The sequence below is a fragment of the Panthera tigris genome, chromosome A3 (assembly GCF_018350195.1).
Source record: "Panthera tigris isolate Pti1 chromosome A3, P.tigris_Pti1_mat1.1, whole genome shotgun sequence".
NCBI lineage: Eukaryota > Metazoa > Chordata > Mammalia > Carnivora > Felidae > Panthera > Panthera tigris.
Genome location: NC_056662.1, coordinates 11,126,732 through 11,139,060, shown reverse-complemented (window position 1 = coordinate 11,139,060; position 12,329 = coordinate 11,126,732). Strand labels below are relative to the sequence as shown.

Sequence of the window (12,329 nt, the reverse complement as noted above, 5' to 3'; positions counted from 1 at the left end):
GGCCTGAGAACCGGGGGAGCCGATGTCTGGGGACAGAGGAAGGTGGATACCCCAGCTCAAGCAGAGAGCACATGGGCCCTTGCTCTACTGTCCTGTGCAGGCCCTAAACAGATGGGATGGTGCCCACCTGCACTGGCGAGGGCGATCTTCACTCAGCCTGATTCACGTGCTCCCCGTTTCCAGAAACACCCTCACAGACACACTCAGAAATAATGTTTTACCAGCGCTCTGGGCATCCCTTACCCCATCACGCAGACACAAAAATCTCTTATCGTGAGTCTGCTCCGTGTCAACCTGACAGCCAAGTGCATCTCCTTAAACCATGCTTAATTTCCTAACAAAGACAATGACTAAGTCCTAATTCTGCCTAACATGATCCAGCCCTCCGGGGCACAATCGGGCCACGTCTCCCAACTTCCCTCCTCGCAGGAGGCTGAGGTTCAGACAGTTGACGTACCCCTCGAGTCCCACGGCTACGAAGGGGCTGCCTGGCCTTTCATCTCAGTTCTGTTGGGGGGAGGGGGGGGAAGCTGCCCAAGGTGGGTTCAAGCCAACTTGTAGCATGTGGACTTTATTTTATAGGCAATAAAGTCATTCTTTCTCTTCTTAAGCCATAAAACTTGGTCGTCTTTGCACGTCTGTTTTGAATTACACATTCCAGTCCCTCGAATCTTTTGATAACAAGTGTCCTTAAGGGAGAGGTTGTGCTCGTGGTTTGGAGAACGTAACCCGCTGCGGCACAGGAGACGCCTGAGGACTCTGGACACCTATACGCCGGGATGTGCAGCACGTATATTTCAGCGTCCGAGAAACGTGGCTTGTGAACGCTCTGTCCATGGGCCGACGCAAGCCATGGCTTAAACTCCCTGGCTTTGCTCTGAGCAGTAGGAACCAAAAACAAATACGTATTTGTTGAAGTTCTGTTTCATTCTGTTTGGATTCCAGGTGTTGAGATACAGTCGTGTCTTTTATGTGATGCTTTTTTTTTTTTAAAAAAAGGTACTTAAATCTTTACGGTTTAACAGCCATGGAAAAAGTCTTGACATATTTTCAAAGGGAAAGAGGTGGGGCAGGAGGGAGGTGACAGAGATAGAAGGCACAGTTATCAAAACTTAACTGGTGCAAACCAACCTCTTTGGAGGCAACCAGGACTTCTGAAGGGAAGGAAAATCAGCTTGCTTTCCATTTGAGCGTTTATACAGTCTGGGACACCCAGAGGGAGCCCGTCAGTGGGGCACATGTGACCCTAGGACTCCTCAGGGGGCTGCAGTGCAAGGGTGACGGCACTAACAACAGCAGAATTGCCTTCCAAGGTTAGTCCGTGCTTTTCCAGAAAGTGCAGTGTCTCCCTACCTGCCTCGGCAAAAACAGCCACTGGTGCCCTTTAAAAAGGCAGGTTTGGGGCGCCCGGCTGGCTCATTGGGTAGAGCGTCAACATTGGATGTAGAGATTACTTAAAATCTTAAAAATTAAAAAAAAAAAAAAAAAAAGGCAGGTTTAAGGGCCCCATCCCAAACCCGGTGAGACAGAATGTCCAGGAGAGACAGTTAATTGAGCAATTATGGGCGAGTTCCTCAACTCACACGGGCCTCGGTTTCTTCATCTTACAGTAGTGACATGAAGAGCACCCAGCCGTGGGGCTGTGTGAACATTTAATCGGCTTTCAGGTGATGAGCTTAGCAGCGTGCTGGCACCCGGTCCACACTGTTACCTGCTTACCTCCCATTTTCTGTTCCAGGTAAGGCACAACTCTGCAAAGTCGCCCTCTCTAACCTCCATCTCAGGAGGTGCCCAGTGGTGGCAGTCCCTGCAGAATCCAGTCTGCATCTTGATCGAACCTTAATCAGTACATCGCACCCGTTTCATGCGTTGGTGACACTGCCGCTGCCGTCCCGTTGGCCGACCCTTCACCAGGGGGAGTAGCGTTTGTATGCTTGGGTTCAGTCTGAGATGGTCAGCGCCTCTGAGAACTGAGCTTGGCCCTTCAGCAACATGCATGGGGCCACTTAAACGTGGATTTTTTTTTTTTCAACAAATATAGCACAGTACTGCAAGTTTATTTCTCTTCCTTGGGATTTTCTTTTCTTTTCTTTTTAATGTTTATTTATTTATTTATTTATTTAGAGAGAGAGAGTCCCACACAGGTTCCGCTCTGTCAGCACAGAGTCAGACACGGGGCTCCATCCCACGAACCGTGAGATCATGTCCTGAGCCGAAACCAAGACTGGGGTGCTTAACCGACTGAGCCACCCAGGTGCCCCTCTTCCTTACGATTTTCTTAATCACGTTTTCTTTTCTCTAGCCGACTTCATTGTTACGATACAATATATAATACCTGTAGCATGCAAAGATACGTATTAACCCACTGTTTATGGTATTGGTAAGGGTTTCCAGTCAACAGTAGGTTATTAGTAGTTAACTTTTGGAGAGGCAGAAGCTATACATGAATTTCCAGCTGCGCAGGGCCGGTGCCCCCAACTCCCACATTGTTCAAGGGTCAACTGTACATAGATCTTGATTGATCACCCTCGTTTCCCCGTGAGCGCTCACTCTGGGCCAGAACTGTTCTGGATTGCGGAATTAAAGTAGGAAAAACACAGTCCGTGCCTACACGGAGCTCACACTGTCACAGGGGAGGCAAGTAATAAACAAAGCCAATAGATAGGTCCAGAATCTATCTGATCCTTTCTTACTGGAAGCAGAGCTGGAAGAAGGGAGGGAGTGGCAGAGGGAACGTCAAAGGCCCTGAATGAGGGGAAGGGTGTTGGTAGATAAGGTTAGGGAAAGGAGGAAAGATAGAGGCTCTCTGGAGGCTATTGAGAGAAGTTTGCATTGACTCTAAGTGAGATAAGAAGCTTTCAGGGGGCTGCCACCAGCCACGGGACGTGGTCCCAGGTTGTTCCGGAAGCTTTCTGGCTTAGAGTCAAGAAGAGGCTATAGAGGGGCAAGAGGAGAAGCAGAGAGAGCAGGGAGGAGGCTCCTGCAAGTGTCCAGCCAAGAGATGGCGGCGACTTGGTCCAGGGGAGGAGATAGGAGAGTGGTGGGAAGCAGTTGGCTTCTGGAGATATTTTGGACGTCAGGCCAATGGGACGGGATGTGGGTGTGAGAGAAACAGAGGAGTCAAGGATGATGCCAGCAGTAGTCACCTGCAAGCTCCAAAAGCACGGGCGGACAAACCTTGATGAGAAGGCGTGTGGAGAGATCAACAGTTCGATTTGTATTGCATGAAGTTCGAGATGCCTAGTAGATAGAAATGATGAAGGGACCAGGCAGGCAAGTAAATATATGCATGGGTTCAGGGGAGAGACGGGGAGATAACAGCGTGAAGGCCACGAGCGCGTAGGTGGTGTTTAAAGCCGTGACGTTGAGGGCTGACCTGGAAGAGTCCTAAGGAGAAGAGGTCCAAGGCCTGAGCCCTGGGGGTCTCAGCATTTAGAAATGGGGGCCAGTCACCCAGGCGTCACTAGAACGCAGCAAGGGGCCGGGCCGTGCGCGTGCCCGTTACTTCCGCGCTCGCCGGGCAGGTGGAAGGTCCCACACGGACTCACCTTTTAAGGGAAATTTAAAAACAATTACTCTTCTTTTTAAAGTAGAATTTGGGACAGATGGCCATTGGCGTCTTTGACATTTCATGGGGCCCTCGTAATGCACCCCTGGGCTGGGTGAGGGCCCCCTGTGTGGGAAAGAGTTAAGACACTCGAGGGGCGCCTGGGTGGCGCAGTCGGTTAAGCGTCCGACTTCAGCCAGGTCACGATCTCACGGTCCGTGAGTTCGAGCCCCGCGTCAGGCTCTGGGCTGATGGCTCGGAGCCTGGAGCCTGTTTCCGATTCTGTGTCTCCCTCTCTCTCTGCCCCTCCCCCGTTCATGCTCTGTCTCTCTCTGTCCCAAAAATAAATAAAAAACGTTGAAAAAAAAAATTAAAAAAAAAAAAAAAAGAGTTAAGACACTCGGGGCTCCAGATCTGTGTCACCACTTCCTGGCTGTGGGACTAGAGACAGGTCCCTACACTCAGCGGGCTCTCATTTTCCTGGTCCACAAACGGGAGACACTAAGGGTTCCTATCCACCTCCTCAGAAGGAAATGACATCAGGCCTACGGAGGCCTTGGCTTTACACAGTCCACGCTCCCTGAATGGCCGCCATTATTGTGGGAACAGAAGGCAGAGGGTCTGCGGGGCTGGGCGGAGAGCCCCGGTGCTGTGTGAAGGAAGGGGAGGGGTGTCTCTGGCCCCGGGGCTGCAGAGGAGCAGATCAGATTACTCCACCCCTGCAGCCCTCAGACGGGCCTTCCCAGACCTGCCTGGGCGTGGGACTTAGTGCCTGCAGGCTGTCCAGAAGGTCTGCCCTGGGGGTTACACCTCTAGCTACTCGTCCTGAATGAGGCAGTCGCGTAGAGGTGGGGAGTGACGGGGAGACAGGGTTCACAGCAGACTTCTGGCCTCGGATGGCCAGAGAGGGTAGTGATGCCATGAATGGAAACGGAGCGCGCCAAAGTCAGAGAAGCGAAGACAGATGATCATATTTAGGAGACCAGGAATTCCGAGAGAAATGAGAGCAAAGGGAGTGTCCGAGGAATTTTGGGATGCGGCCACCTCTTGTCCTTAAATCACCTCTTCAGAGCAGCTCACCAGCGATAAGTACAAATGACTCTGACCTCAATTAAATCTCAACTCTGAGAACAAATTAGCACCCCGGGAGCGGCTGGCGAGGGCTCCTCTGGGTGGACAGACCGCACGCTTCCAGCTCAGACTGCCCTCTGATGGACGCCTCAGCCGCACATCCTGGTCCCTGAACTCCACGAGAGAAGGAAAACGGACACCCAGCCTCTCCCATCCAGTTACCATCCTACTTTCGCGATCGCTCTGCGAGAGACTCCTGTTTCCAAGGTGGGGAAACGGAGGCACAGAGAGGCTGAGCACCGTGCCCCAAATCTCAGTCGGAGCAGAGCTAAGCTTGGAGGCCAAGTTCCGTGCTTCACTCACTAGACTCAGCTGCCCCTGGAGGTGACAAGAATGACTTGGTCACGTGGGACCAGACGTTCCTCCCAAAGGGGCCGCCAAGGCACCCAAGTCACAGTCCCTTTCTTACGCGACTTAAGAGCCAGTCTTAAGGACCAAGGTTCAACTCTGAGACAAATACGCTTGTTCAAAGCCTCTGCTCCTGGTTCTGGGCAGGGCCCCAGACCAGTCAAGGTAAAAAACTGTAAACAGCCGTTAGAGGCTGATAAAAAACCGGGGGACCTCGCTGGACAGAGAGTCAGGAAGCGGTGTTCTTGGCCGCGTCTTGAACTCACATGTGACTTCCAGCAAGCTCTTCCCTGGTTCGGCCTGTTGATCAGCAAAAGGAGGGGGTAAGTTCCACAGGGCACTTTCCGCCTTTAAAACCTGATGACGATGGGCACTATCCCTCAGGAGGGCAACTTTGGCAGTCCCCACACATTTAAATGTGCACACCCACTGATTTCTTGAAACGGGTCTAAGAAATACAGAAGTGCACGAGACAGATGCTTAGGATGTTCACTGAAACACTGAGTAATGATGACTTAAGTGTCCACCATCACAAGACTGTCTAAACGAGTTACAGCATACCTACACCTTGGATGGCAACGCAGCCTGGAAAAAAGGAAGAAAGGAATGTAAGTAATAATGAAGTGTCACCATGATATATTCATGAGTGAAACAAGAAAGATTTGTCCAAAAAAATGTGGTATGTGCACATTGGTATATGTATAACGAAAGATCTAGGAGGAGAGCAAAGGGGAAACTTATTTTTCACCTACAGAATGCTTTACTTTCTTTTATTTTTAATGTTTTTTTATGTTTATTTACTTTTGAGAGAAAGAGAGACAGAGGCATGAGCAGGGGAGGGGCAGACAGAGAGGGAGACCCAGAGTCCGAACCAGGCTCCAGGCTCCAAGCTGTCAGCACAGAGCCCGCCGCGGGGCTCGAACTCACACACTGCGAGATCGTGACCTGAGCCGAAGTCAGACGCTTAACCAACTGAGCCAGCCAGGTGCCCCTGGAATGCTTTACTTTCATAATAAAAATTATTTTAAAATCTTCTACTCAGTAGAGTAGTGTACGTAATAAAAGGGAAGTCTCATATGGACTCATGTAAGCGTTCAAGTTCTTGAACTGCCAGAATAACCCGATGAGAAGAGATCTGCAGTGTTGCACAGATTCAGGTGTGTGCCCAGTGCTTTACGCATCAGCTACAGCCGCCAACCTGAGGGGTGGCCCTCTTTGACAGGTGGGGAAGGGGAGGATTTGCAGACTGATTTTCGAGGCTCGCTCTACTGCACACAGGACTGAACCCTTTGGATTCCTACAAACCCATTTATGTTCCCGTCTTTCGGGGTCTCATCCCCAGGAGGACACTTAGCAGACTGTATGGTAATCATGGGCTCAAGGGCAACACTCTTCAAAAGGGGGCCTCTGCCGAACCTTAACTAAAAAACTGGGGCTTACATTTTATAGGTCTTTGGGATTTTTTAATTTCATTCTTTTTCCGGCAATTCATTTTTATTATATTTTACAAAAATATGCATCTGCAGTGATTGGAAAATTCTTTAAGACCTGGTCCTTCTGGGGGCGTCTGGGTGGCTCAGTCGGTTAAGCATCTAAGTCTTGATTTTGGTTCAGGTCATGATCTCGCGGTTCGTGAGTTCAAGCCCCGAGGAGTCTGCTTGGGATTCTCTCTCTCTCTCTCTCTCTCTCTCTCTCTCCTCCTCCTCCTCCTCCTCCTCCTCCTCCTCCTCCTCCTCCCCACCTCAAAATAAGTAAATAAACATGAAAAAAAATTTTTTTAAAGCTGATCCTTCGGCAATATCTCTGAGAAGCACCGGGCTGCTGGAGAGAAGAGAGTTGTCCACACGGTCACAGGCACTCCATGTTTGGCATCTGAATGAGCAGATCGCTGAATGAATGTGTGTATGAATGAGCAATAATAAGGCACAGGGAAGAAAATGCCCAGAATCTCGGTTTCTCATTTAGAACCATGCAGAGGACCATGCAGAGGGTGAGAGCTTAGGACTTCAAGGTCATGGCCAGACTTGATAGGAGCATCACTAAATGCTCACTCTTCTGACTTTAATTGTTTTTTTAATGTTTATTTATTTTTGAGAGAGACAGCATGAGCCGGGGAGGGGCAGAGAGAGAGAGAGAGAGGGAGACGCAGAATCCGAAGCGGGCTCCAGGCCCTGAGCTGTCCGCACAGAGCCCGACGCGGGGCTCGAACTCACGGACCGCGAGATCGTGACCTGAGCCGAAGTCGGACGCTCAACCGACTGAGCCACCCAGGCGCCCCTCACTCTCCTGACTTTAAATATGCAGCTGGGAGATCTTTTTCCCCAGGGCATGGAAATGGCCCACCAGGGAAAAGTAAGGTGAGGGCCACGCACAAATAAAAAGCGGCATTCACTGCTCATGATTATAAAGTCAGACGAAGTTTGCAGACTAAGATAAACATTCTCCTTACCAGCCTGAACAAGTAACAGGAAACACAAGCCACATGCACAAAACTCTTATTTTAAGCACTGCTGTTTAAGAGGAAACTTTTGGACCATTTACCTCAGGGCAAAGAAATTGAGGAGTGGGCAGGGTGCCACCCTGGGGCACAGGCTCAACTGTGAGGGAAACGACTTCAGCCTGAAGTTTTTGCTTCAGAACATGGGCAAAAACTCCCCAGTCCAGAAGGCTGCCGGGTACACCTTGCTCCATTTTGAGATTTCCCACAGGCGCTCTCCAGAAACAAATAGATCTTCATTATACTCTCTTTAGAGACCTGAAACTAGGAAAATGACATCTGGGGCTCCTGGGTGGCTCAGTCGGTGGAGCGTCCGACTTCCGCTCAGGTCACGATCCCACGGTTCGTGAGTTCGAGCCCCGCGTCGGGCTCTGTGCTGACAGCTCGGAGCCTGGAGCCTGCTTCCGATTCTGCGTCTCCCTCTCTCTCTGCCCCTCCCCTGCTCGTGCTCTGTCTCTCTCTGTCTCCAAAATAAATAAAAACATTTAAAAAAACTTTTTTAAGAAAAATGACATCTGCTCGTGCCACAGAAAGCAGAGTCAGAATGGCCCCGAGTCCTAAGCCCTTCCTCTGTGGGTGCAAATGTTTAGACAGACCCTTATCTTCCCCAGCTCACCTCGGCCTCCCCATGTGCGAATGGAATGATTGCAGGACCCGAGTTAACGCGAGGAGTAAATAAGAGAATGTGCGTAGCGCAGTTCGCTCAGGCCTGACATGGCGCGAGTCTTCAACCAACACTAGCTCGGGGCTCTCTCTAATCACAGACCAAAGTGCAAGCCCAAAAGAGTCTTGGGCAGTGACAGGTGCCATTTATTCAACCCTGGCCCTGGGCCAGAAACAATGTTAAGTGACACATTTACGGCCTGGTGGGATTCTTGGTACAACTTCCGAGGTAGCTACTCAGTATCCCCTTTTAGAGATGGGGACTCAGGACTTGGACAGCTGTGGGGTCCACTGTCCCAGCTCCACCAGCCCAGAGGCAGCCAGGCAGGAACTGAACCAGGCTCCTCCCCAGCTGTGCTCCCGATCATCACCCAGCTCTCATGCCCTTGACTTCCTGGGGATGAGATCGTGGGCATCGGCTTTGGCTGGCTTTGTTGTTGTTCTCAAGCCTTCATCATTGGTATGATTTTACAAAAACTTGGCATTCCCTTGAATTTTTTTAAAAAATATGTTGAGTTCTTAAATGTCCCCGGGGCGTGGGGCAGGGAAGGTTTGCGTAAGTGATTTAGTTCTCTTCTTAATGCTGAATTTAATAAGGCAAAGTCACTGGATCTCCATTAACAAGTTGAGTTGTTTGTTGGTTTATTTTCATTTTGGAAACTCCTCTCCATAGTGAACCACTCTCCCTCTGCTGAAAAAATCCCATGAGGAATTCTGATCAGATGCCGGGGCTGTGGGGCAGATCCCCTGGGGAGTATCAAGTTTCTAGAAGGCTCCTAGAAGGCAACAAGTCTTGCAACCTGACTCTTAAGTGACTTTTTACCTGTTGGATTATCTCAGGGCAAGGGGAAAAGGACACAGGCATGCTTTCTGCTTCCAAGCATAATTATGTATTTCATAAAGGAAGAGAGATTTTGGGGCCAACAGTTGAAATTCACTTGACCCTATAGAAGGCCACAGAGAAGGGTGAGAGCCCCAGAACCCAACTGCCATTTCTGCCCCTTGTCTGTGTGATTCTGGGCAAGTTACTTAACTTCCCTGTAACTCTGTTTGCTCATCTGTAAAACGTGGGTGATAACAGTAACAGTGCCTAAACCCATGTTTCCGTGAAGACAAGATAGGGTTTGCCAGAGACCGAGAGGCCTTCCCAGAACCGTCAGGGATAAAACCGGGGAAGTCCCAGGCAGACCAGGGTGAGTTGATCACCCCAGGATGAAATGAGAGTACGGTCTAAATGCCTTAGGAACAAACTCTTGCACGTTTGCTGCCCCATAGTCTTGGCTGCCCCGTAGTTACTGTTCACGGCTGCCTCCAGCCACGGCTGCCACGGTCCTCGTTTATTTATTAGCCGCTCTGTAGGGGCCTTCTGTGTGCCTGCAACACCTCTGATACCACACCCCCCGAAGTCCCCAGTAAATGCTTCTTGCCGTTCGCAGAACAAGCTCCAAGAGAATTTATCATATGCCAGGCAAGCAGCTTTTCAGCAAATCTTTATCTCCCTCAACCCTCAGGCAGCATCTAACTTGCAGGTTAAAATGGAGAAAATGCTCCGTGGTGACAGAGGCAGAGACGGGAGTGACGTGTCCATACGCAAGGGACGCCCAACGATTGCCAGCAGCCACCGGCAGCTAAGGAGACAGGCCTGGACCATTCTCCCTCGCAGCCTCCAGAAGGAACCACCCCCGGCAGCACCTTGATTTTGCACTTCTGGCCTCCGGAACCGTGAGAGCACAGACTTCTGTTGGCGGAAGCCCCCTCGTCAGTGGCACTTGGTTACGGCAGCCCTGGGACTTCACAAGCCAAGGCCAGACCTTCACAGGCTCGTGTCCTGACAAATGCAAGGGCCTGCCTGCCCTTCACTGGTCTCCCTGCCTGCCATCTGTCTTCCCGCAAGGCTGGCTCAAAACACCAGCTTCTGGGGTGCGATGCTTGATCCCAGGGTTGTAAATTCGAGCCCCACTTTGGGCATGGAGGTTACTGAAAAACAAAATCTTTAAAGCAAAACAAAACAAAAAAAAAACCCACCAGCTTCGGACTCCCGGGTCAGAAACACCCAACGACACCCAATGCCTCGAGCACACTTCCCGAACTTATTTGAGGGTCAGAATCCCACAGATGGTAGTTAAAATTCCAGGTTCCCTGGCCCGGCTCCGGACCTCCAGAAATGGGCTTGCAGAAAGGGAGCCTCAGGAATCTGCATCTTTAATGAACACCCGAGATGATTCTTAACCTCAGGCACAACTGGGGGCAGGCTGGCCCACAAGATAAAATCCAGACGAGATCAAGGATCTTGGTTCAGCGATTTCCACACCATGGCACCAACCTCCTATCCGAATGTCACTTCCCAAGGCCTTCCAGGCCCTCTGTGCGGCGTGCCTCACGGTCCAGCTTGCTCATCATCCCCTACATGAGGATGCTTACATACCTCGAGAACGACTCTGGCCTCGCCACTTTCCTCCCTAAAACTGCTCTGCATTTCCTCCCGCTTCTAAGTCTAGAATCTAGAATCCGAATGATGCCACAGACCTTAAAGTTGTCTCTGATTATTCGGAGACAGGCTTCCAGTGAACTCGGGGTAAAACCCAGACTCCGCATCATCCCCTGCAGGGCCCGGCCCGGGCCACCTCCGGCACTCAGTCTCATTCGGAGCCGGTCTCCTTCGGCCGCCGTGAAGTTCCAGGCACGGGCTTCCCTGTAATTCCTCAGACACACCACGTTTTTCCCCGCCTGGATCCTTGACACATGCTCTTTTTCCCGCGACCAACACCTTATACTACTAAATATCACTCCCTTAGAGCTTTCCCTACAACGCATCCTAGGTAGAGTACACACACACACACACACACACACACACACACACACACACTTCATTTACTCTCAGTCACCACACTCTGTTCAGTCAATGGCCAACACCCAAAAATCAGAAAGTTTCAGGGGCACCTGGGTGGCTCAGTCGGTTAAGCATCCAACTCGGTTTCTGCTCAGGTCATGATCTTGTGGTTCATGAGTTAGAGCCCCGTGTCAGTCTCTCTCTGCCCCTCCCCTGCTTATGCATGCTCTCTCTCTCTCTCTCTCTCTCTCTCTCTCTCTCTCTCATTAAAAAACGAAACAAAACAAAAATCAGGAAGTTTCACATAAAAATGGCCAGCCTCTTAACGAATTGGAAGCGCTGCCCGTACAGAACCCGCATTCTCCCACAGCCACACAGAGTGGAGGTGAGCCCTTTGCTGGAGCAGGAGGCCTCTGCAAGCCTGCCCAGGCCCTGCACCCCTTTCACTTACCTGCCTGGGACATAAACAACCGCCTTTGCGACACTTCCTTGCCCCCCTCCCAAGTTGGGCTCGCTTGCTTATCATCTGTCTGCCTTGTGGAGAGAGATGGCTTTATTCCCCGGTGCAGCCCCAGCGTCTCGCCCGTGCCCGACACCTAGCTGGACCTCACTAGACATCAACTGATTAAATGGGTAAATGAATGGATGGATGTCCTGCCTCCTCCCTGTGTCCCATAAGCCATACCATTCATTTTGCCATTTAATTATCCCCTTCCCTGCATCACTCATTAATTTGCTGCCCCCGGTGCCTCCCTCCTCCATAGGGCTTATGAAAATACAAATCTGATCCTTTCATCGCCCAGTTGTAAACTTTTGAGAAGTCTCCCGGCACCAACTGGAGAAAGCATAAACTTGTCACTGTCACGGAGGCATCTGAGGCCCTTCTCATCTGGTTTCCACCTACTTCTCCAGCCCCCACCTCACGAGAGGGCCATCACCCAGTACGCCCACACCCCACGCAATGGCTCAGGGAACACACCATGTTCTTTCCCCACCCCCACAACTCTGCAGCAAAAGCTCCCTTTCCCTGGAATGCCTCCTCCCCCGTCCCACACCCGCCCCCCCCCCCATGCCTCTAGCAAACTCCTACTCATTCTTCTGCCCTAGCTCTAACCAAAGTCACCTCACTGTGAAACACTCCAGAGCCCCCCAGGCTGACTTAGTCACTCAGTCTTTTCTGCAGCGCCCCCCCCCCCCTTCATACCCTGGCCTTAGCCGTGAGTAATGGCTCAAAATAGCAGCTGGTGTCTTCAGAGTGCCTGCCGTGTGCCAGGCACAGAGTGAGCTTTATCGCTTTTAATCCTCACGTTCAT

General features: G+C 51.0%; 1 long non-coding RNA gene across 3 annotated transcripts in view; it reads left to right on the top strand.

Annotated features, from left to right (window-relative positions):
• LOC122237161 overlaps positions 1-12,329 on the top strand; it is a 28,947-nt gene that overhangs the window by 12,800 nt on the left and 3,818 nt on the right. For 2 of the 3 annotated variants that reach the window (XR_006215376.1, XR_006215374.1), the window contains exon 1: positions 11,290-11,649. The exons of the other annotated variant lie outside the window; for it this stretch is intronic. This is a non-coding gene — a long non-coding RNA (uncharacterized LOC122237161). Of the gene's footprint in view, positions 1-11,289; positions 11,650-12,329 lie in introns of those variants that run through there. 3 annotated transcript variants of the gene reach the window in all.